The sequence below is a fragment of the Camelus ferus genome, chromosome 9, assembly GCF_009834535.1.
Source record: "Camelus ferus isolate YT-003-E chromosome 9, BCGSAC_Cfer_1.0, whole genome shotgun sequence".
Lineage (NCBI taxonomy): Eukaryota > Metazoa > Chordata > Mammalia > Artiodactyla > Camelidae > Camelus > Camelus ferus.
In genome coordinates, this window is record NC_045704.1 from 66,959,190 (window position 1) to 66,972,882 (window position 13,693).

Consider the following 13,693-nt stretch of genomic DNA (forward strand, 5'->3'; position numbering starts at 1 on the left):
GGATTCTGCTTTGGGGAGGAATCTCTTATATTCTCAGTTCCTGAAATGCCCACTGCCCCTTCTGAAGGAAACTAGTCACAACTCCGACCTCCTGACCTCAGCTGACTCAACTAAATTTGGATGTCTCATATCCAAGGGCGGACCAATGGTAGGCCTATCAGTGTTCCATGAAGCAATCTGGCAAGTGAGCTCTACCCAACGAGGAAAAAGATAAGCAACAGAGCCAGTGAGACCTTCTATGTTGGAGAGTTTAAATAGGAGGCCTTGGGAGAGCCCCTGCTGTTGATAGTAGGGACAGAAGTTGAAAAGACACACAAAGAAAAAAACATTCACAGAAAGCAGAAACAATGAGGCAGCAGATGTCATCAGTGAGCAGAAGCCAAGACAAAAAGAAGAAAGCAAGCAGTTGGCAGTGAGTGGCAGGAACACTAGAAACAAAGACCAAGAGCAGCCGCGTCACTGTAAAAACTGCAGAGCGTCAGAGTCAGGCTGAGTGGTGCCCAGGGGCCCCCAGGGTGACCCAGGCTCCGCTGTATTCTAAGGCGGCTTGTAGTTCTCACGTGATGGAGGACAGCCGTTAAGTGCGCTCCCTGACTTTCTTATACCCTACACCCCCTACAACAAAGCCTCATCCCCCCACCCCCGCCATTAACTGGGTAAATGGGCTTCTATTTCTGAAACGTTAAAAAAACAGGCCAAGAAACCACCAACTGCCACTGCTGAATTCCATCAGATTAGAATTCTTGGATGCCAGCCCGTGATGCTGCGTGTCCGGTCCCTGTGCGACGCTGACGCTTGGCCTGCCTATGACTCTAGCCTGGCTAGTCCTTCTTCCCCCAGCTCTGCTGCTTCCCTTTCCCAGTTCTCTTGCTGCAAAAGCTCCACCATGCTTTATAAATCAAGGCAATGGGTTATGATACAACGGATCCCATTTAATGATAAAATAATAAACACGTGTTTGTTTCAACAAGATTGAGCCTCATTTGGTTTTACTGTGTTATGCACGTGACTCAAGTATAACTACATCTCAATAGACATCGAAATTTCAGTAATTTAGAAGTAAATGATCTGTGGTGTTGTGTGTCTGGTCTGTCTGCAATCAGAAACAGCAGTGCTCTAAAGATGTCAGAGGGTTTGCAGACCCTGGGGACATATGTGATTTTGAGGTACAGTTATGAAGTTTGTCACATAGGGAGGCAGAACTCCTCAATGCAGTGAATTTCACCCCATTCCTTAATTCCCTTTGGGTATTACATAATATGTTTATGTTTTCCATTTATAATAATACAAGTTATTTTAGAAAATTGGTGAGGATTTTAAAATATCTATAATATCACTATCTAAGATAGTGGTTACTAATGCCTTAGAACTCCTTTCAGTCTTTTTTTCTTGTGTCGATATATTTAAATATTTTCACAAAATTGAAACTATTCTATATATGCTACTTTCTACTTCTGTTTGCTTGTTTTTGCTTTTCTCCTCTTAGCATTTTATAATATAAGCACTTTCCCATGTCTTTTAGGGTCCTTCAAAAGCATGATTTAGTATCAGCCACTGGCCACAGAAGAGTTCACTTTCCAGAAGTTCCTTACTTTCACCAGGTCAGTTCTCTGCCTTTGAATGTTTGTATTGCTTCCAACTTTCCTTGGGTATGAATGACACGATGGTGAGTCTCCTTGTACAGAAAGCTGAGTCCATGTCAGTCCTTCGCTTAGATCCCTAGAAGTGGAGTTTTTGGTCAAAAGGTAGGCACGTTTCTATGGGTCCTTCTACATGTTGCCAAACTGGTCTCCAAAAAGAGTAAACCTATTCATAATCTTGGCAGCAACATATCAGAACTGCCACCCCACCACAGCAGCCCTTGATTTCTCTCTCCATGTGTTAGCATCAGTCCCGCTGGGCCTCAAGAGTTCTTGCTGGCTCCTCTCTGAGTCTTCCTTCGTCAGGTCCTGTACTAATCCTTATCTCGTCTCCACCATTCGTAATTGGTACCCAGACATCCAAAGCTCCCCCTTCCATCCCAAGACTGAGAAGGCTCCATTTGGGAAGAACATCAGTGGCCCTTGCAGCACTAGTCAGTGGAGGTGTGGAATAGTCTTTGGTTCACCAGCTGAAACATAGGACCCGGTGTCCTTGGGTAATGATTCTCCCTGAATGCCCCGAGTGTCCCTCTGTAGCCCCCTTCCACTTGCTTCACTTGGGACTTTTGAGTTCACTCAGGGGCATCCACCCTGCACCCTACCGTGAAGCTGGTGACTGCCTCCCCTGAATTACCCTTGCCTGCCCAGTTTCCTGGGGCTGGGCCACTCTTGGTCTCCTCCATATTCTATTGGATAGACTTCCCTGGAAGATTTAGCTTTGCCCCCGACAATCCTCCATCCTAACAACCCTCCCGGTCTCTGCTGAAGGCCACTGATGCCACTCCCTTAAACTGCTCTCCTGTGTTAGTTGTCCCTTTGACTTAGACATCTATGAAATGGGGCAGTATTTTCTATACTTTCTTGGTCTCTTGATGCCATCCTTTCCTCTGTGTTGCCACCTCTGCCCTAGCTTTGCCCCTGACCCTGGCAAGTTCCTCTCACTGGCTCGGGGCTTCTTCTCTGTTTCCAGCAGGCCCTGGCCCTTGCACTGCAAGTTCAGTGAGGAACTGGCACTTCAAGGCCTTGCTTCAGGATATTAAGGGAGTGTACTAAATGTGCACTGAAGGGCTGTGGCAGGGTGCCAGTTTCATCTTAATAAACCCTATTTCACTCCTCAGACGTATCCCACTCCTTGCTCAACTTCCATTTGGCCCTTCCTGCTCCCCATTTGTTTAAGGTCCATCTCTGGCATCAGCATCTTGGTTGACCTTCCCCCTGGCCCCCGGCCCACTACACGACATCCTTGTTTTCTGCTTGGCTCTCCCCTCCTGTCTTGGCATTACTGGCTGGGTCTGGCTTCCCTGTGAGCTGCATCCATAAGCTGCCCTGGCAGAGATGACCTAGCATTCCTGAGGGCCCTGCCTCATTCCTGGCTCTGGACCTGCTCCAGAAGCTGTGTGGACAGGATATTTTAACCCCTCCAAGTGCAGTTTTCTCTTGAGAAGTTCAAGCCTAAAACTCAAACACAGGCAGCTCAGACTCAGACCTTCCCTTTCCAGGGACATGCCTTGGGAAGGAATGTGGAAAACTGGGGCAGCCACTCAGATCTGAAGAAACTCTAAGATAAACAAGCCATCAGTTGTTGCCTGGAATGCCCCAGCCATCCCCCATGGGATGTTCTCACCAAGTCCGGGTCATCAGTCCCTGGGGAGCTCTCACCACACAGCTGGGATCTCTTCCCCTTGCTATTGCTGCCTGCTCCCCACCTCCCAGTGACTTTTCCCTCTGCATCCTCCTGCTTCAGGGTTGTGGGTGGCTGGTTGCCTTAGTGAGTACAGCAGGGCCAGGGCTATTTCATCAAAGGTAAGGGGGGACACCAAAACCAAGAGAGTGACTTGGTTTCTTGGTCTCGGTTTGTGAAGCCAAAGTCCAGATTCAGGGAGAGAGTCTGGTCCTCTCCATTCACTGTAACAGCTGTTACAGACTTGGCTCAGAACCAGGAATGTGGATGTAGGGAGACTGGGAGAATCGCGGTTCTTGTTTCTGGCCTGTTTTATGAGCCTGCAGGCAAGGCACATGGTGGTATTCTTTCCGGTCAAGCTGCTTTTGATTAAAAGAAACTGAAACCTACTCAGAGCTCAGGCAAATAGAATGCAAGAAGGGGCTGGCCCTTCCAAGGTGAGCTCGCAGGGAAGTGGGGGTGTCAGGCGAATTAACTGACACTTCCAGGGCAGCAAGTCAGCCAGGCTCAAACGCCAGGCACTAAATGGACCCTGGTCACTGTCATTCCGCTCCTTCTACACGATGCTTATTCCTGGGCTCCCTCCTGCCTGCTCAAGGGCTGGGAACCCTGGAGGCCTGTGCTACTCCAGAAACTGCTCTCAGCGAAGCCCGTATTCTCTCACCTTCAGACTATGCTGGGGAGTGATTAGATCTTTGAACAGAATTCTGAGTCTCTCTCCCTTTGTGATCTAGAGAGGGGCTAACTTTTCCTGAGTATTGTGGTGACTGTGCCCACCTGAGACCTAACACTATCTCCTTACCTCCCTTGTCTCTTCCCCACATCAGTGCTGTGGCCTTTGCTTCTTTTCATCTGCATCATGGGGTTCAGGATGTAGAACACAGAGAGAGGCAGGGAGAACTAACTCACTCCCGTAAAATGACTCTGGTTCTAAACAGGACTCTTCAGGGTCAGTGGAGTAGCTGTTAGCCAATTCTAACTAAACTCATCGTAGCTTATCTCTTAGCAGTCATCGCCGCTCCCGCCCTAGAGTCTCCCATTCTCACTAAGCTCTTAAAATCAAACTTTCTGGTTGCAGAGACACATATACAAATAAATTATTTGTGACAACCAATCATCAGCTCTTGGAGTAAGTACACCCACTGGCATTCTTTAAGCTTTACAGTAGTGAGCACAGTATGCATGAGGATACCAGGGCTCACAGAGGTGACGTGACTTGCGCAAGATCACCTGAGTTAATGGCAGAGCCAGGACAAGAACTCAAGTCTTCTGTCTTCAATCCAGGAATCTTTTCATTGTGCTATCATGCCTTCCTCAGAGCTTTGTTCCTCTTTGGCTAGCGCAACACTGTCTCTTGAGTTGAAATTACTTCCATAGCTTAGAAATAGGCCAGTTGCCTGTTAAGCATTTTCTTTCTGGCATTCTGCAACGTAGCCTCAAAATAATATGGACTGCTAACGTATAGAATCGGGGCATCGTGGGACTCTTAGATCCCGAACAGGTGTGTTAATAACCCCAGACCCCAGAAGTGCTCGTTGCTGTGATCTCGCTCAAGATAAAGTCCTACAGCCTTGGCTCCCACAGGCTGAGGCGTCACATGCTGGATGTGGGTTATGTCTGCAAAGCCCTTGAGCAACCCTTTCTTAAATTCTGGGGCCAAGTGAAAGAAGAATGCGGTTATCAGCTCCTACGTACATTTCTTCCCTGTTCTTGTGGAGATTTAACTCTCCGCCATTTTACCTGCCATCACAGACGTGAATGTGGCAGAATGCAGATGAGGGCAGGGCAGCGTAAGGAGTGAGGTGCTGGGTTCTGGTGTCAAGCAAAGCAGGGCTCACACCCTGGCCTGGCCGCTTGCTAGCTGTGTGAGCAAATTACATATCCTCTCCAAAGTTTGATTTTCTCATTTACAAAATGAGTATTATTTGAAATAAAAATAATCTATGAAAAGGACTTAACCATGGGTGTATGTGGCCAATAACAAATGCCCCTCAAATAATGATTTCCTATTATTGCATTCCTTTGAACTACCTCAATCTTCACTATATAATAAGAGCCTGAATACTCAAGATACTAGATGAAACAATTGCATTTTGGGGGCATATTGGCAGTGCTAATATTTGTTCTGATACCTTGTCCCTCTTTCTGTAGCTCTCTTAATTATTTTTACACCACATAAGCTTCAAATATAATAGGCTTTGTCTGACGAATTATAGTTCTGTTTAATAGTTTGATTTTTTAAATTAGTTATGTCTGTCAATTCAGATATTCATTTTGAATATAACCATTGAAACTCTTATTTAAATTAAAATATTTGTACTAAATGGCAAGACCTGTAGGAAACATTTGATACGTTGTTTTCAACGATATCCACTTTACTAACTTCTTCCCCTGTAAGTTTTTCATCAGATCTCACCTTACTAATGGGGCTTACTCTGATCACCCCATTTAATTCTGCAAGCTTTTACCCTCCCCCACTCCTGCTAGCCCCTCCAGCACACGCACTGGCACCCCTGAACCACCTTATCTTGCTCAATTTTCTTTTCCATAGCACTTATCACCATTTAACATACCATATAATTTCATTATGTTTATTGTATGTTTCCACATGGACAGGGATCTGTCCATGTGTGGAGAGGATCGATCTCTCTCTTTCAATAGTATATCCCAAGTGCCTAGACTAGTGCCTGGGGTATAGTACGTGGTCAATTAATACCAGTTGAATGTTTGTTAAATAATATACTGGCATATTTAATTAAAGTGGATCTACTTAAACTACCAAATGATTATCTTCCATAATAGAAGTAAAGACAAATCTCTGAGCCATTAACTTCTATTTGTCTTTTTATATTTTTCTGCTAAACCAAACTAAACTTTGGCAATGACTATTCATATCTGTATGCATATGTACATATATTTGACTATATGCACACACATATACATGTATAATACACATATAAATGCACATGTATATACATATGTAGAAGACAACTTCTGCTGCAGTAACTTTTAAGTCTGTCAACAGAGTATAATTGTTTTTTTCTTTTTTCAATTTTGATGCAATGTTTATTTCTAAAGACACAGATATTTCTTCACATATCCCACAGAGCAATGAATGCCCTGGGGTGAAAGTCCAGAAAAAGTTCCTTTTCAAGACTTATGGAGTTGAATCTCATTTTGGCCCAGATCCAGTTAGACCGCTGAACCAGGTTGGTGCTTGAATGTGGAGCAGCATTTTAGAGTGAATCTCAGAAGGAATCTGTTTTTATCTAAAATACATTTGTTTCTTGCTGCTTTGCCCTGTCAGGCTGACTTGATTCATTTATTCATGAGCATTTATTTAGTTGACTACTCAGCTCCCACTGCTTGTCAGGAACTGGGCTAGCTCCTGGTTATAAATGATGAAAGAACAAAGTTCCTTCCTTTAAGAAATGTAATGTAGGAGAAGTAACAGACAAGTAAAAAGGCAATAATAATACATTGTAAGTGCCTCTTACAGCCGACAACAGGTTGCTAAAGGAACACAAGAGATTAGGATATATTCACAGTCTCTAAGTGGTCCAGACCATTGCCAGTTCACCTTTAGACAATCAGATTTTTGAGATTGTATCAGCCCCTCTGTCTGCTCTGACATGGCAGTTGCTTGTGGCCAGGAACAGAGGGAACAAAATCTATTACTATTATTACTATTACTAATATTATTACATTTTTAATGATAATATGATCATGAGGAAAAGGCAGTTTACAGAATAAGAAATACAATCTTATACAACACTGTAAACTGACTATAACTCAATAACAAAAAAAAGACCAAAAAAATAAATAAATCTTACTCATAATTAAAGCAATGCAAATTAAAATCATAATGCAATAGAGTTATTCAATTATTGAGCACCTACTGTGTGCCAGGCACTGTTGAAGGTGTTGGAGATACAGCAGAGACTAAAGCCTGTAAAGTCATGGCTCTTAAGGAGCTTATATTCTTTTTGGAATAAACAAGAGACATAGTAGAGACATAAAATAAACAAACGAATAAATAATAGGTATATGCTTGTAATTAGAGTCCTAGCTGAAGCCCAGTTTACAGTGGTTCCACTGGGCCCATGGTTGCAAATGGGGGTCACTTCTCTTGTCCTCAAGTGTACAATTGAGATCCACAAACATGGAAACTGGAGTTGGAGAAAGTCAAGGGGATGAACAACGTTACAGTTCTGCTCCAAGATTTGTTAACTACCCTACTTATTATAATATAGTCTGAAAAAGAGAGCTGTACTTCCCTCAGAACATAATTGCCTTAATAACATCATTTTGATTAGGCAAAAAAAACCCACTAAGAAGTGGTTAGCATGCTGGAGACCTTGGAAAGACAAATGCACCCCAAAGAGTAGGAGATAAACCCTATGAAGATTCAGGGATCTGCCACAACAGTAACATTTTCAGGGTCCAGTGTTCAAGAGCGTGCTGGAAGATGCCTCCAAAGTAAGAGACACATCACTGCATCTTACGTTCTCTACTACAAAGAAGGAAGCCCTGTGCCCGATAAGCCTTTTGGGTCCTAGAAGCAACATATTTGACTCCTAGGAATATTGTGCCAAGCCATACACTGGTGTCCTGGAAGACTGCTATCTTTGAGTGGAACCCAGAGCAGAAAAGGGCTCTGTGGCAGGTCTAATGCACGCAGCTGGGGTTCTGGGCCGTGAGTTCCAGCAGACCTGTGCTGGTCAAGCAGTCAGTGGTGTGGGAATGGAGTTTATGGAAGTCCCAGGGGGGAGAATCACAAGGCAGGCCCTGGGTTCCAGAGGTGGTCATGCCATCTGCAGCTGAACATTATGCACCTTTTGAGAACTAGTTCTTGATGTGTTACTGAGCCCTGGGAGACAGGATGCTTGACTGTGGGACACCAAGTATTCAGAGCTACTCAGGAGTTGGGTTACTTTGGGCCCACCAACTCATAAAGTCAGACAGATCCAGCACTAGTCCGTTAAAAGAAAAAGCTGGTACATCCTGGATTGAGGCGAAGCAGTACCAGAGGGTAAAGTAAACTTCCTGACCAGACAGTCCAGATTCCCATGTCACCCACCACAGTGATACCAGCATCTCTCTCTCCACTTGCACCTCCCTATGCCCTAAGTGGGAGGTCCCTGTATGACTAGTTTAAACAGAAGAAAAAAGCTTGCGATTGAGTTATGGATGGGTTCGCTTTACATATGAGAGCAAGCCAAAAATGGACAGCAGCTACGTTACAGCCACCCTCAGGGATGGACTTGAAAGAGTGTGGAGAAAGAAACGAGGCTGAGCGGTAGGCAGCTTGTTTGTGAACAAGGGGGAGCGGCCCACGGTACGAATGTGTATGTGTTATCTATTGCTGCGTTACAAATCACCTAAAAACTAGCAGCTTAAAACAAGATATGTCTCACACTTTCTGTGGGCTAGAAATCAGGTGTGGCTTGGCTGGATCCTCTGGCTTAGGGTCTCTCACAAGGCTACAACCAGGATTCAGCCAAGCCGGAGTTACCTCCAGGCTTGACGGACGGAGGACCTGCAACTGTGCTCACTCATGCTGTTGTTCACAGGACTCTGTTTCTCACAGGATGCTGGACAGAGGGCCTCAGGTCCTGGTCACCTGTTGGCCTGAAGATTGGCTCAGTTCCTTGCCATCTGGGCCTCTCTATAGGGTGACTCACCGCATGGCAGCTGGCTCCTCTGAGGGTGAGAAAGCAAGAGAATAAGAGAAGGCAAGCAAGATGGAAGTCAGTCTTTTTGAAACTAATCTTAGAAATGACATCCCATTACTTTTGCTGTGTTCTGTTTGTTAAAAGTTAGGTCACTAGGTCCTGCCCACACTCAGGGGGAGGGAATTACACAAGGGTATGTGCGCTGCAGGTGGAGACCATCAGGTGCCATCTTAGACTCTGCTTTCCATGATGGATTCCTGGGCAGTGGCCAGTAGCAACTGCCCGTTAGAAAATTGGAATGGCCGACTAAAGGTACCCTGCAGGATGGGGTGCCATTGTTCAGGACACAGCAGCTCTTAGAGACCTCTTCATGAAACCGTATCCCCTCTACAAAGAATACGAAGAGTAGAAGCAGGAGTGGTCTCACTTACCATCACTCCCAGTGACTCATCCTGGTAACTCTGGGCTCGGCAGGGTTAGAAGTATTGCTCCTCAAAGGAAGTGCCCTCTTGCCAGGGGACAGAGCAAGGAGTCCCATGAAATTATAAGCTGTACCTCCCACCTGGACACTTTGGAACCCTTGTCTCCAGAGACCAGCAGGCGAAAAGTAAAACCAGGAATAACTGACCCTGATCATTAAGAGGCAATGGGCTGCTTTTACACAATGGGGGCAGGGATAGGCGCATGCAGAACTCAGATTATCCAGTTGGGCACTTCTTGCTAATCTTGGGAATCTGTTACCCAGTTACAACTATAAACAGTCGAATACAGCAGCCCTGGTGCAGGAAGAACATAAACACCCCTCAAGGATGGGGTTTGGAGTCAACCTCCAGGAGAGTCACCAACACCCGCCAAAGTGAAGGCTGAGGGTGAGGGAGATTTAGGATGGATAATGGATGTGGGAGAGGACGAGTGCCAGTTTTGACTTGAAGACTAACTGCAGAGATAGGACTATAATTTGTCCCACTAGCCTCCTCTTCCAAGCTTTTCCTCAGGAAGAGAGGACTATGAGAACCATAGAGGAGTTGCTCCTTGACCTTGTGTGGGGAAGTGGACCTGTGAGGCACAAGGGGTGGACTATGGTGACCACGGAAGTGGGTTGCTCAGATCTTCCTTCCAGAGAACCAGATGCAAGGAATGCAGTGCAGCCTCCAGCCACTGCACCTCTGGATGCACTCTGGTGTTCACTCTGAGGCCACAGTCTCCCCAGCCAATGACTGAGATGATGGGGTACAGGAGCTGGGCCATTTCCGCTAATCACGAGACCTCTCTGATGACCAGTCTTAGCTCTGGACCTCCACTGGCCCGGATGAGACCTCCTTGGAGTTGTGTTGCAGTCTGAGGTTGCTTCCCCCAATTCTCCTTCCTCTTTGCTCTTTTCACACACCTTAGACCTGCGTCACAGTCTGAAGGCGCCTCCTGCCCACTCCCACTCTCTTTCCCCTGATCCCTGCCTGGGCTTTGCCCCAGTGGATCTCAGGCATCTCTGATTCCTTCTCAGTGACTGCTGATTCTAGGTCCTCACCAGGACTGACACAAAGCAGTGAGCTTATCCCTTGGAGTTCAGGGTAAAATTCTGAAATAAATTTATTAAATTTAGATAAATTTCAATCCAATGTGTAAGTATCCCAAATACAAATCCACACTGCAGTCCAACTTTCAGAGCATAGATTTGTACATTAACAAAAATTATAAAATTCCTGTTGCTATGGGCAGTTAGACACAGTGCCCAGGCAGGAAACCCCTCAGGTGGCGGGTGAGCACTGACGAGAAGGAGTCAAGGCGGGAGCGGCCTCTGCTGCCAGTTCCGGGGCGGGGGGGTGGTGGGGGGCAGGGTCTTGGTCAATGCAGAGACTCGGAAAGTCTTGACTGCTAAAGGAAAAACTGAGATTCCATTCAAGCTTCACGATCAGAAAGACAATCTAATAAGCAAGACGTTAGATGAGTCAGAGAGCTGTCCTCCTTTGCATGTGCTACAATCTACTCTGCAGGACATCTGTCTAATTAAAGGATGTAAGCAATTTATTTTAATAAGAGTGGTCAGCAAGCTTTCCAGCAATGGGGGTTACAAGTTAAATAAAAGATACTTTTGGAGATTCTTGGCTTGGTCCCTTATTTATCACTCAGAACTTACTTATTGCAAAAAAAAAAAAAAAATCCTTTGATATATTTAGTGCTACACCCCCGCCTCCACATTTTTTCAAGGTAGTTAATAGAAGCGCTGTGGCTGTTTGGTTTCAGAGGCAATGGAATACTATGTCGGACAGATCTCCGATCAGGGGATAAATGTGGGTAAAGCCAAGCCCCATTTCTGTCTATTATGACTCAAAGTTATGCAAAACAAAGCTCTCAGATCAAAACATGTTTATGAAACATCCAAAGATCTTGCCTTGGATGTTTTTTGATAGAATTAAATAATTTTTTAGAGTTTTTTCCTCAGAAGCTGAGTAGTTTATCCCAAAAAGAAAGTGGTTGAATCCAAAGTTCTTCCAAATGGCAATGCCTCCATTAAAGCTAGAGAATGCTCTGGCTTTATTTTTTATTAAAAACTGTTTAAAGCAGATGAGGAATAGCAGGAAAAGGGCAAGAAAGAATATAGGCAAGTTTTTAAGAGTTGTGAACATGGCAGCTAATATTTACTAAACACCTGCTAGGTGCACATTTACAAGAATTGTCCCATTCATTCCAAAGAAGAATCCTATAAGGTAGAATGCTGTTATCACCCCAGTATCCAGATGAGAAAAACCAAGATTAGGAGAGACTAAGCAACGTGTCCAACGTCACACGTTGGATCTGCACCACTCCAAGCCAGGAGCTGGCCAATCCTCTTGTAAAGGGCCTGATCATAAATTTTGTGGGCTTTGTGGGCCCTGCTGTCTCTCTCTCTCTGTTGCAAACATTGAGCTCTTCTGTTGCATCATGAAAACCACTATAAATGATAATGCAAATGAATGGATGTACCTGTGTGTTTTTTTTTTTTTTAAGATTATATTTAAAGAACAGGCCATGTGGATTTGACCGGGGTGGGGGGGCTCCTCTCTGTGAATGTTGTTTCCTGTTCTCAGGTGAAACAATGTTTTAAATAGTGAGGCACTTAAGTTGTTTTTCAAAATAAATGTACCTGGAGTCCTGCAGAGGGAATTCTAACCAAGTTGAATTGAAAATACAAACTCATTCACTTAGTAAATACTAGCTGAGTGCTCACCACTAGGTGATACAGTGACATACAGATACCTTAGATGAAATTTACAGTGGGAAAAAATGGCAAGGAAATAGACAAGTACTGTCGTACTACACTGGACAAGTGCCATGTGATAGGGGTGGTGATTGGGGTCCCAAGGGAACATAGAGGAAAGGCCACTCACCTGGCCTGGGGAATCGAGGCTTCCAGCAGAAGGGCACAATGATCCAGGGCCAGCTCTGCTCCCACCTCTCGGCTCCACTCTCCAGGAGCAAAGGTTGTTTGAATCAAACAGCTGGAGCATGGCTTCAGCTTCTATAATCTCAGGCTCTTTAGAGTGTGACTGTCTCAAGCACCAGGGCTTGACATTGTCACCTGAAGGTAAAAGAAATCACTGGTTGATTTTTGAGCATCTTCGTTTCTTTAATGCTGCCTTGAACCCTGACCCTCGAAGAAGCCTTCGTGCTCACTCTCAGTTGTCAACTCCCGCAAAGAATAGCATGAAGGGCAAATGGGTAATTGCGGGTTGGCCTGCCAGCGCTTGTGAAACCTGACTGTCTATGAGATACTTGAAATAAAGTCCTAGGGCCCTATCCCAGAGACTGATTTAAAGGTCTTGGCTAAGTGTCTGAGAACCCAGCCTTTTAATAAACGCCACAAGTGATTCTAATGTGCATGAACTATGTTTGGAAACTGCCGGTCAGGAGGATTTCTAAATTTGCTTTTAACCTTTCCCGCCAGCTCTTCTGTGTTTATTGCCATGACTACATTTACAAACATCCTGCCAAGAAGGAAAAATCTAACTGGTTTGGGGAATGTTTACCATCATTTCTACCTTCCCATCACTGCCATCCAGGGACAAGGATTTGTGTGACAGGCTGTCGTGCGGGAGTCAACTTAGTTGCCCTAATATGCAGAAGAATGGTCAGGAGCTTCTCCTTGTTAAGTAACAGAACGAAAATGTGAGTGGTGGGTGGATCATGCCTGCATGCTCACCTCAGGCATGCTTCACGCAGCACAAGAGCAGCAGCTGTGTGTGGATCAAGCCTGGCAGAGCGCTAGCAAGATTCTGCCTGCCTCCAGGTTCTGGACAGGCAGGGGTTGGCACTTTCCTTAGCACTCGAATTGGTTTAAACTAATATCCTGTAGTGTCATGGGGTGCCAGCTGGCAAAAGTTATAAGCAAGGAAAGGAAAAGGGTAGAGGAGAAGGAACACAGAGCAGAGGGAGTGTCAGAAGGCAGTGAGAGAGAAGAGAAATGTTGGGGTGGCAGCAACTTTCCATTTTCCTGATTCCGCTTTAAGAGTTAGTCCAATTGTGAAGTTTGGGGTTCTCTGGTACTCCAAAGACCTGGGATTCTCAGCTTCTATTTTAAGTTAGAGCCTTTGAGTAGAAGCAGAGCCACAAGCCCAGCAGGAGGATTTCCAACCTGAAAAAACTTCTGGGAGCCGTCCCGGGCAGTAAGAGACTGCATGTGTCCCTGCAGAGCGTGTAGGGAAGGAGTTCTTCGCTGCACT

General features: G+C 45.2%; 1 protein-coding gene across 1 annotated transcript in view; it reads left to right on the top strand.

Annotated features, from left to right (window-relative positions):
• Window positions 1-13,693, top strand: part of LOC116666106 (serine/arginine repetitive matrix protein 1-like) — a 115,997-nt gene that overhangs the window by 22,133 nt on the left and 80,171 nt on the right. The window contains exon 4 of the mRNA XM_032488206.1: window positions 1,523-1,601. The gene's annotated coding sequence lies outside the window, so the exon portion shown is untranslated. The remainder of the gene's footprint in view (window positions 1-1,522; window positions 1,602-13,693) is intronic.